Source organism: Lycium barbarum, chromosome 3 (genome assembly GCF_019175385.1).
Source record: "Lycium barbarum isolate Lr01 chromosome 3, ASM1917538v2, whole genome shotgun sequence".
NCBI classification, from domain to species: domain Eukaryota; kingdom Viridiplantae; phylum Streptophyta; class Magnoliopsida; order Solanales; family Solanaceae; genus Lycium; species Lycium barbarum.
Window position 1 is genome coordinate 146,863,453 of NC_083339.1, and position 8,702 is coordinate 146,872,154.

The following is an 8,702-nucleotide window of genomic DNA, read 5'->3' on the forward strand; positions in this document are numbered from 1 at the left end:
TATATATATATATATATATATATATATATATATATATATATACACACACACATAGAAGAATACGGATATCATCCAAAAAATTTAAAAAGACAAAGGGGTTTTCAAAGATTTGTGAAATGTTGGTGCTTGAATTTGGTGGACTCTATCCCTCCTTTTGATCTTTAGGTTGCCCCATCAAAAGGTAACCTCTTATTCCAGCCTTTATTTCATTTTTAGTTATGATTATATGTTATTTATAATGCTTGTGTAGTTGAAAAAGATTATGTGCTAGCCTAAATTTATTTACATGATTAAGTGAGTATCCTATGGATTTATTACTATTTGGAAATTGAAATAAATTAGAAGTTTGATTTAGACAATGTTAAGTGATTTTAGGTTAATTAAATTGATAAAAATAAGAAAGAGTAGCGTAAGTTAGAATTTTGATTAGAATTTTGACATTGTGTTGGTAGATTTAGTGTGATTTATTCAATATTGTTAGCTTTTGATATAAAAAAAGAAGAAGACAATTTTACGTTGCAATTCATTTTGTAAAAGTTATTTGCATTAATATTAGAACTTTTTAAATATTTCAAAAATAACATATTATATAACAAATTTAGCCCATAATTAAACATGAGTAATGTCCCAAATGAAGGGATGAATTTAACTTTCTTTCTCTCACTAAATTAGGAATTGAATGCTAGAAGTTCTTTTTTCCTCTTTTCTCTCTTCCCAAACTAACTTCGGATTAAGTGCTAGAATAATATTTTTTCTCTCTCTCTTCCCTATTTTCCACAAATGCAAATACCACTAAATTAGGGGTTGGATGACAAGACATCATAAAAAGCATGCTTTTATTTTATTTTGATGGTATAAATACAATATAAGTAAGAACTTTGAGAATATGCACGATTATGCTTAATTAATACACAAAATTATTGACAAAATTTATGGTATATTCCTGGTATGTTTATGACATTAAACATTTATACCAGAAAATATGTAATAATTATGAAAAGCTTAAATATATATATATATATATATATATAACATATTTGCTCATATATAACATATTTGTGATATATTCACCACTTAAAATTTAATTACAACAATATATACTTGGGATATAAAAAACATGTCATATATTTTCTAGATATATATACATAAAATACAGAGTTACTAATTTAACATACATCTAACATATATTTTTTAAAAGATGCATACATTCTCTTTCTGAATATAGATTATTTGTATACTTTTGTGTGTGTGTATAGATAGGAAGTTTTTTTGATGAACTATATAGGAAAGTTATCCTCTCTGCATTTGTCTTTTTGATTATTTATAGGGATTATTAATTGGCGTCCTTATTAAATAGAATGTAATAAGTTGTTTTAATTATGGAATAAATCCTTAAATCTGTTAAGTTACATTAATTTTGTCTTGACACGGGTTACGTTTTTTTTTTTTTGGGTGGTGGGAGGGGGGGGGGGGGGGGGGGGGGTCAGATATTATTTGGCTAAAACTGATATGTATTTTGTGCTAAAATTATGTAATGTCAAATTTAACATTTTCTAGTTATGAAACTTACTAAAAAAAAAAAACCTTACTTTTTGTGAGTGTGTTACTAATTCATAGCAACTATTAAGCATTTTGCATAAATTGTCCTTTTATTTAAGTATGATAATTATGGGATTGGCTTAAAAGTATTGTAATTCATTTTGGCTTTGTAAATTAGATAATTGACCTCGGTCTATTACTAATGTTTTGTACACTTATCTTTTGTGACCTCCCAAATTTGTTAGTTGGTCTTTCGAGGCCCACTAATATTTCTAGATCGAGTCAACTCCTATCATGGAAGGACTAAGGCATTGGAGTATAATTTGGAGAGAAAATATTTACTTATGGATTTTTCTATTGGGTTTGGTCGGCCCAACTCCTTATCTCTTTACTATTTATTTGTCAAAATTGATTAAATGTAATTTATTGGAACCCTTAAAAATTCTCATGTATTAGAGTTGCCAAAAAACCGTTTTCTAAATATAAAACTGATTTTTAAAGTTATTAGCATATAAAAATAATTTTTGGGACAAAATAATAGGCTTGATTAATTTTGCGGAACTGGAGACAAATATGATTGTGGAACATGCATATGGACATTTTGGACAAAACTGGACTTAACTATTTTTTGGATTAACTTGGACTAAAGGATAAAAATATAAAAAATGGTTAAAATATGGATAATAATAGTATGTCAAAAATGATTTTTTTTTATAAAACTTAAAACAAAAAATCCTTTTTCTAAATTCGGGTGGGCTTACGTAGTGTTTTACTTAGGTTAACGCCTTCGAGTTTTAACCTAGTTGTTCTAGTCCGAAACCCAAAACACCCAATTTTGGGCAAAACTCTACCATTTTCATTTCTTGAAAAGTGAGTATTTCTGCATAAATGACACATCTTAATTTGAGGAAATAAAAAACAAAAGCAGTTTTTTTTATCACAAATAATTGATCCAGACAACTACACAGGGCAATGCTTGATATAAGGGGGCAAGCCGGCCATAGGTTCGAATCCAGAACCCGTAGGTCAATCGTATTTTACGGATCCTTAATACCGGGGTGCCTAACACCTTCCCCGGGGGATCACCAGAACCCTTATCCGAACTTTAGTGAGATTAAGATTCTTTTAAAATTTAACCGCTTTGAATGAATCCTTTTCGAACTGGTTTTCCTAATTTCCTAAAAATTAAGTGGCGACTCTAAAATAAAGTCCATTTAGAGTACCATCCACGTAGAAGTATATTTTTTCCTTTTTTCCGGTACGATTGACAACCGTACTTCCCCAAGACACTTTCCTTTTTAAGTAAGGCAAGCGCAAATACGAATCGGAAAAAATAGAACCGCTACAGAGACCATCCCTTCCATCACCAGAAAACCACTTCGACCAAACACTCCCGCACCCTTCACTAACCAAAAAAGAAAAATTAAAAAAAAAAAAAAGGAATAGTGGAAAATACCCGAACCACCCCTGTTTCTCTTCTCAGGTGAAACCATATTAACAACCGGTTAAAACCATTAATTTCTTGAGTTGGGTTCGAGTTGTCGAGATTCTCTTCTCGAGTTCCCACTAAAGTCCCGGTTCGGTCCAGTCAAGTAATTTTAGTGAATCAATATTGATGGTCCAATCCTTTTCCTTTCTTTGTTTCTAATTTTTCTTTATTACATGTTTTAATCCATGTCTCTTAAATGCTATTTCTTTTAATTTGGTTGTTTGATTTGAAGTTCGCTTATGAAATATAAAAATGGGTTTGTTCACTCTTCACTGTTCGTTCATGGAAATTGAATAGGCTTTTAGTTTTGTTTAATAAATTAATTAGGATTAAGGTTTTAATTAGTCAAATGGGTCGTATGCTGTTGGGCTAAAAATTGAAAGAGCGTTTTTGGACTTGACATCACTGTCATCCATTATTTTGATTATTGGGGTCGGTATGCAAATTTTTAGGCCCGTTTAATTGCTTCTGTGTATTTGCTTTTACTTGTTTTCAATCTCATGTATTTATTCCCGGGTGGGATGTCTCGGAAGAAAATTAATGTAACTATGAAGACTCTTCGTGGAGAGGACCCCGGATATCCAGTAGAGTTTAGAATAGGTTAGCATAGGTTTCTTTTTCGCATTTTTCTTTTATTTCGGATTGTAATAATTTAGACTTTATTTTCGAACTTTCTTGTGCGCGTGCTTATTTGTTGTTAGAGTTTGTCTGAGTGAGTTTTTATTTAAGCCAATACGAGTTACTTAAAGAGACCGTGCTAAAACCACGGGACTCGAGGAATGCCTCACACCTTCCCCTCGGTCAACAGAATTCCTTAACCGTATCTCTGTCGCTGATAAGTTTTTAAGTCAAACTTGTTCTGAAAGGGATATTGATTTTACGGTGACTTGGGACACCAAAACTCGATGCCAGGTGGCGACTCTTTTTTCTCTAAATAAAATCCCTTTTCGAAACATTTTTTTTCGTCACTTTCGATTTGAAAACCCTTTTGAACTTAAAATAATAAATCATTTTTGTGGGAAAAAAAGGGTGTGACGGATATTGAAGATGAAGGCCTGGGAACAACAGCATTAACAATAGCATCGCCCATAAATTTTTTGGGAGGCATTCTATTCTTAGGTTTTTGAGTGTCCACATAGGGAGGAAAAGCGTCAACAATGACGGTCTTTACTGATAAAATATTTTGAGAAGATGAAGGAGAAAACATGATTAAGAATTGAAGAAATTGAAGAAGAAAAAGAAGCAAAGGAATTTGAAGTTGCGAGTTTTGGCGCGGAAAATTTGAGATGAAATAATGAAAAGGTAAAATTTAAACTTTTGTAGAGAAGGTAAAACCGCCATCATTACCTTGGGAAACGGGGAGAAAATGAAGGGCACGGTAATGATCATGTGCCCCACGTCTAACCTCGTCATTTAATGCGAGTCTTTTCAACTTCTGCGATTATGCCACGTACCCATCATGTCAGTGGGCCACGATCTAACGTCAGTTACAACATTTTTCTATTCCACGATAAGAAGATTCAAATGTCAAATCAAGAGAAGATTGATGAAAATCGGCAAGACAATTTCTCTGGAACATCTTTGTGATGAACCCAAAAAAATTGAGGGACTGTCTATATGGGTAAAAAATCGCACCTAACACGTGGACCAACATGTAGTCGACACGTGTCAGTTTATTTAATGACGTAGAGAAATCAGATGGTAATGCCGAGCAAAGCATTTGCGGAAAGGTAACTGATACCGACGATATGGTCAACGAAGAGAGCATCAACAGAAACAACACACAAGAGCCTCTTGATTGCGCATTAAATAGAGTTAATACAGCAACGGCAAAACAGTTTCTAACGATAAGAATCAAGGAATTAAATGACAATCATTAATTCAGCAATTAATGATTGTCGTTACATGCATAAAACGGGAAGGGCACCAGATAGGACCATATACCTATAAATAGGACTTTCACTTGTATATCGAGGGACCCAATACTGACTGAAAAATAGACGATTATTGATTATTCTCTGCTTATTATCATTATCATTATCCTTTTATCATCAAGTTCTTATTCATTCTGGGGAACGAAGAAATCCATCATTATTGTTCATCTGTAATTGACATAAGTTTACTCTTTCCTTTTATTTACTTATTCTCTATTAACCTTTAAATAACTTGCATGTGTTAATTTTAACATCTGTATCAAATTACTACCAACTGTATTTAACCTTAGAACAAATTCAACTATTTGGGTAAAATACAAATTTTGACTCAAACAATATATTAATTTGCTCCATGAAAAACAAAATTAATATAAGAATAACTTATAGGTATCATATATAGACATGATAATATTGATTAACTTAAAACCATAATTTCAACACAGTATAAAATATAAATAGAAAATATCAAGTCAAGAATATATTAAAACATACAACAACCCAGTGAAATCCCACAACGTGGGGTCTGAGGAGGGTAGAGTGTACGCAGACCTTACTCCTACCAAGGTAGAACGGCTGTTTCCGAAAGACTCTCGACTCAATAGAAAACATAAAAAGAGGTCAGATAAGGCCAAGAAATACAAAGCGACATGGAAATGAAAATAACGAAAACGACTAAGCCATAATGAAGCAGTTTGCAAAGGGGCAGTAGCTATCACAGATAAAATAAGATAATCCAAGTACAGGAAATACCAGATAATAGCAGAAATCAAAGCATAAGAAATTATATCGCGATAATGCGACTACTAATATGAAAGGATAAATGATACTATCTACTAGCCTTCTAACCTAATCTGCGTCCGCCATACCCTCCTATCTAAAGTCATGTCCTTGGTAAGCTGTAACTGCGCCATGTCTAATCACCTCTCCCCAGTACTTCTTCGGCCTACCCCTACCTCTTCTGAAACCATCCATGGCCAACCTCTCACACCTCCACACTGGGGCATCTGTGTCTCTCTTCTTCACATGCCCAAACCATCTCATTCTCGCTTCTTGCATCTTGTCTTCTACCGAGGCCACTCCCACTTTGTCCCGGATAGCCTCATTCCTAATCTTATCACTCTTGGTATGCCCACACATCCATCTCAACATTCTCATCTCGACAACTTTCATCTTTTGAACTTGAGAGATCTTAACTGGCCAACACTCTACCCCATACAACATAGTCGGTCTAACCATCACTTTGTAGAACTTTCCCTTAAGTTGTGGGGGAACCTTCTTATCACATAGCACTCCGGAAGCGAGCCTCCATTTCATCCACCCTACCCCAATACAATGTGTGACATTATCGTCAATCTCCCTGCTGCCTTGTATAATGGACCCAAGATACTTGAAAATATTTTTCTTCTGGATGGCCTAGGTACCAAGTCTCACTTCCACGCCAGCCTCCTAAGGTGCTTCACTGAACTTACACTCTAAGTACTCTATCTCAGTCCTACTCAGCTTGAACCCTTTAGACTCCAGAGTGTGTCTCCAACCCTCCAGCTTAGCGTTAACTCCACTACGAGTCTCGTTGATCAGTACTATGTCATCCGTGAAAAGCATACACTATGACACCTCACCTTGAATTTGCCGTGTCAATCCATCCATCACCAAGGCAAATAAAAATGGACCAAGAGTTAATCCTTAAGGCAACCCCATCATAACTGGAAAGTGCTCTGACTCTCCTCCTACTGTCCTTACCCTGGTCTAGGCTCCCTCATACATGTCCTTGATCACCCTAATGTACACTACAGTTACACCTTTAGCCTCCAAGCATCTCCATAGGATCTCCCTTGGAACTTTGTCGTAACCCTTTTCTAGGTCGATGAATACCATGTGTAAGTCCATCTTCCTCTCCCTATACTGCTTCACTAGTCTCCTTACAAGATGGATGGCTTCTGTAGTTGAGCGTCCCGACATGAATCTGAACTGGTTCTCTGAAATAGACACGTCTTTCCTCACCCTCATCTCCACCACCCTTTCCCACACTTTCATAGTATGGCTTAACAGCTTGATACCTCTATAATTGTTGCAACTCTGGATATCGCCCTTGTTCTCGTATAGAGGGATCATTACACTCGACCTCCTTTCTTCGGGCATCTTTGCCATCTTAAAGATGACATTAAACAACCTAGTCAGCCACTCCAAACCTGCCAAGCCCGCGTTCTTCCAAAATTCCCCAGGAATCTCGTCAGGTCCGGTCGCTCTTCCCTTGCGCATCCTACGAACAACACCCTTAACCTCCTCAACCATAATACTCCTGCAATACCCAAATTCGCAATGCCTCATTGTATGTTCTAAATCTCCTAACACAATGTCCCTGTCCCCTTCTTCATTCAAGAGTTTGTGGAAGTATGACTGCCATATCCGTCTAATGAGAGCCTCGTCTACCAATACATTGCCAATGTCGTCCTTGATGCACTTTACTTGATCCACATCACGTGCCCTCCTTTCCCTCGCCTTGGCTAGCTTGAACAATTTCTTATCCCTGTTTTTTTCCTCCAGTTCAGCATAAAGGCGTTCAAAAGCTGCCGTTTTTGCCCTTGAAACCGCCAACTTCGCCTCCTTCTTCGCCATCTTATAAAGTTCCCTATTTGTACACTTCTCCACCTCATCCTTGCTTTCTATCAACTTCGCATACGCCACCTTCTTTGCTTCCACCTTCCTGAACTTCTCCATTCCACCACCAATCCCCTCGATGCCCACCACGAGGTCCACGACTACCTGTCGAGACCCCCAGCACTTCCCGAGCTACTACTCTAGTGCAACTAGCCGTCCTATACCACATACTGGTTGCATCCCCACTACTATCCGAGGCCCCCATAGCCATCAATTTCCCTCCTATCTCCCGGGTACTAGTCATGGTCAAACTCCCCCATCTGATCCTAGGTCACTCATCCACGACCCTTTTCTTTCTCGTCATATTGATCCCTAAATCCATCACCAAGAGCTTATGTCGGGTTGTAAGGCTGTCGCTCGGGATGACCTTACAGTCTTTGCACAGGCCTAAAGAGTAAAAATTCTATCTGAGTCTTAGCCACCGAACTACAGAAGGTCACCAAGTGCTCCTCCTTCTTTGGGAAACTCGAATTTCTTATCACCAACCCAATACTATTAAAACTTACTAGTATTATAAATATTTCAAACTTTACTTGAGTTTTAAAAGACTGAATAATTTTAGTATAAGAAAAATAAAAAGAAAAAAAGATAAGATTAATTTTGTGTCTTTCTTGTTAAAAAACTAGTTGCATGCCTTAATACGAACATATGCCTATTCTATTTATAACAAAATTTTACACAGGATTGGCAGCCTATGGAGGATTTGGCGAGTAAGTTACAAAGTCCTTTAGAAATTCATTTTAGATTTTGACAATTTATCTTGATTAGATGTTTCTTTTACTTTTGTGTAGCTTTGATGGAGGTAGAACACATGGCAAATCCTAGTGCTAAACGAAGCTAGTAAAGAGCACCTTAGTCTTTTGAAAATAAGGGCAAAAATAAGTATTGTAATTTTTATAACAATAAGAACGTCTATAAGCCAATTGTTAACGCAAAATATATATAGTTTATTTCGCGTAATTCAGAAATAACTATGAACCTTTTCCCTAATTTATATTTCTCGCTTTTACAATAATTGATCATTTGCTTAATGGAAAAGATTAACGTGATCATACTCATACCGGCCTTTTTTTTATCACAAG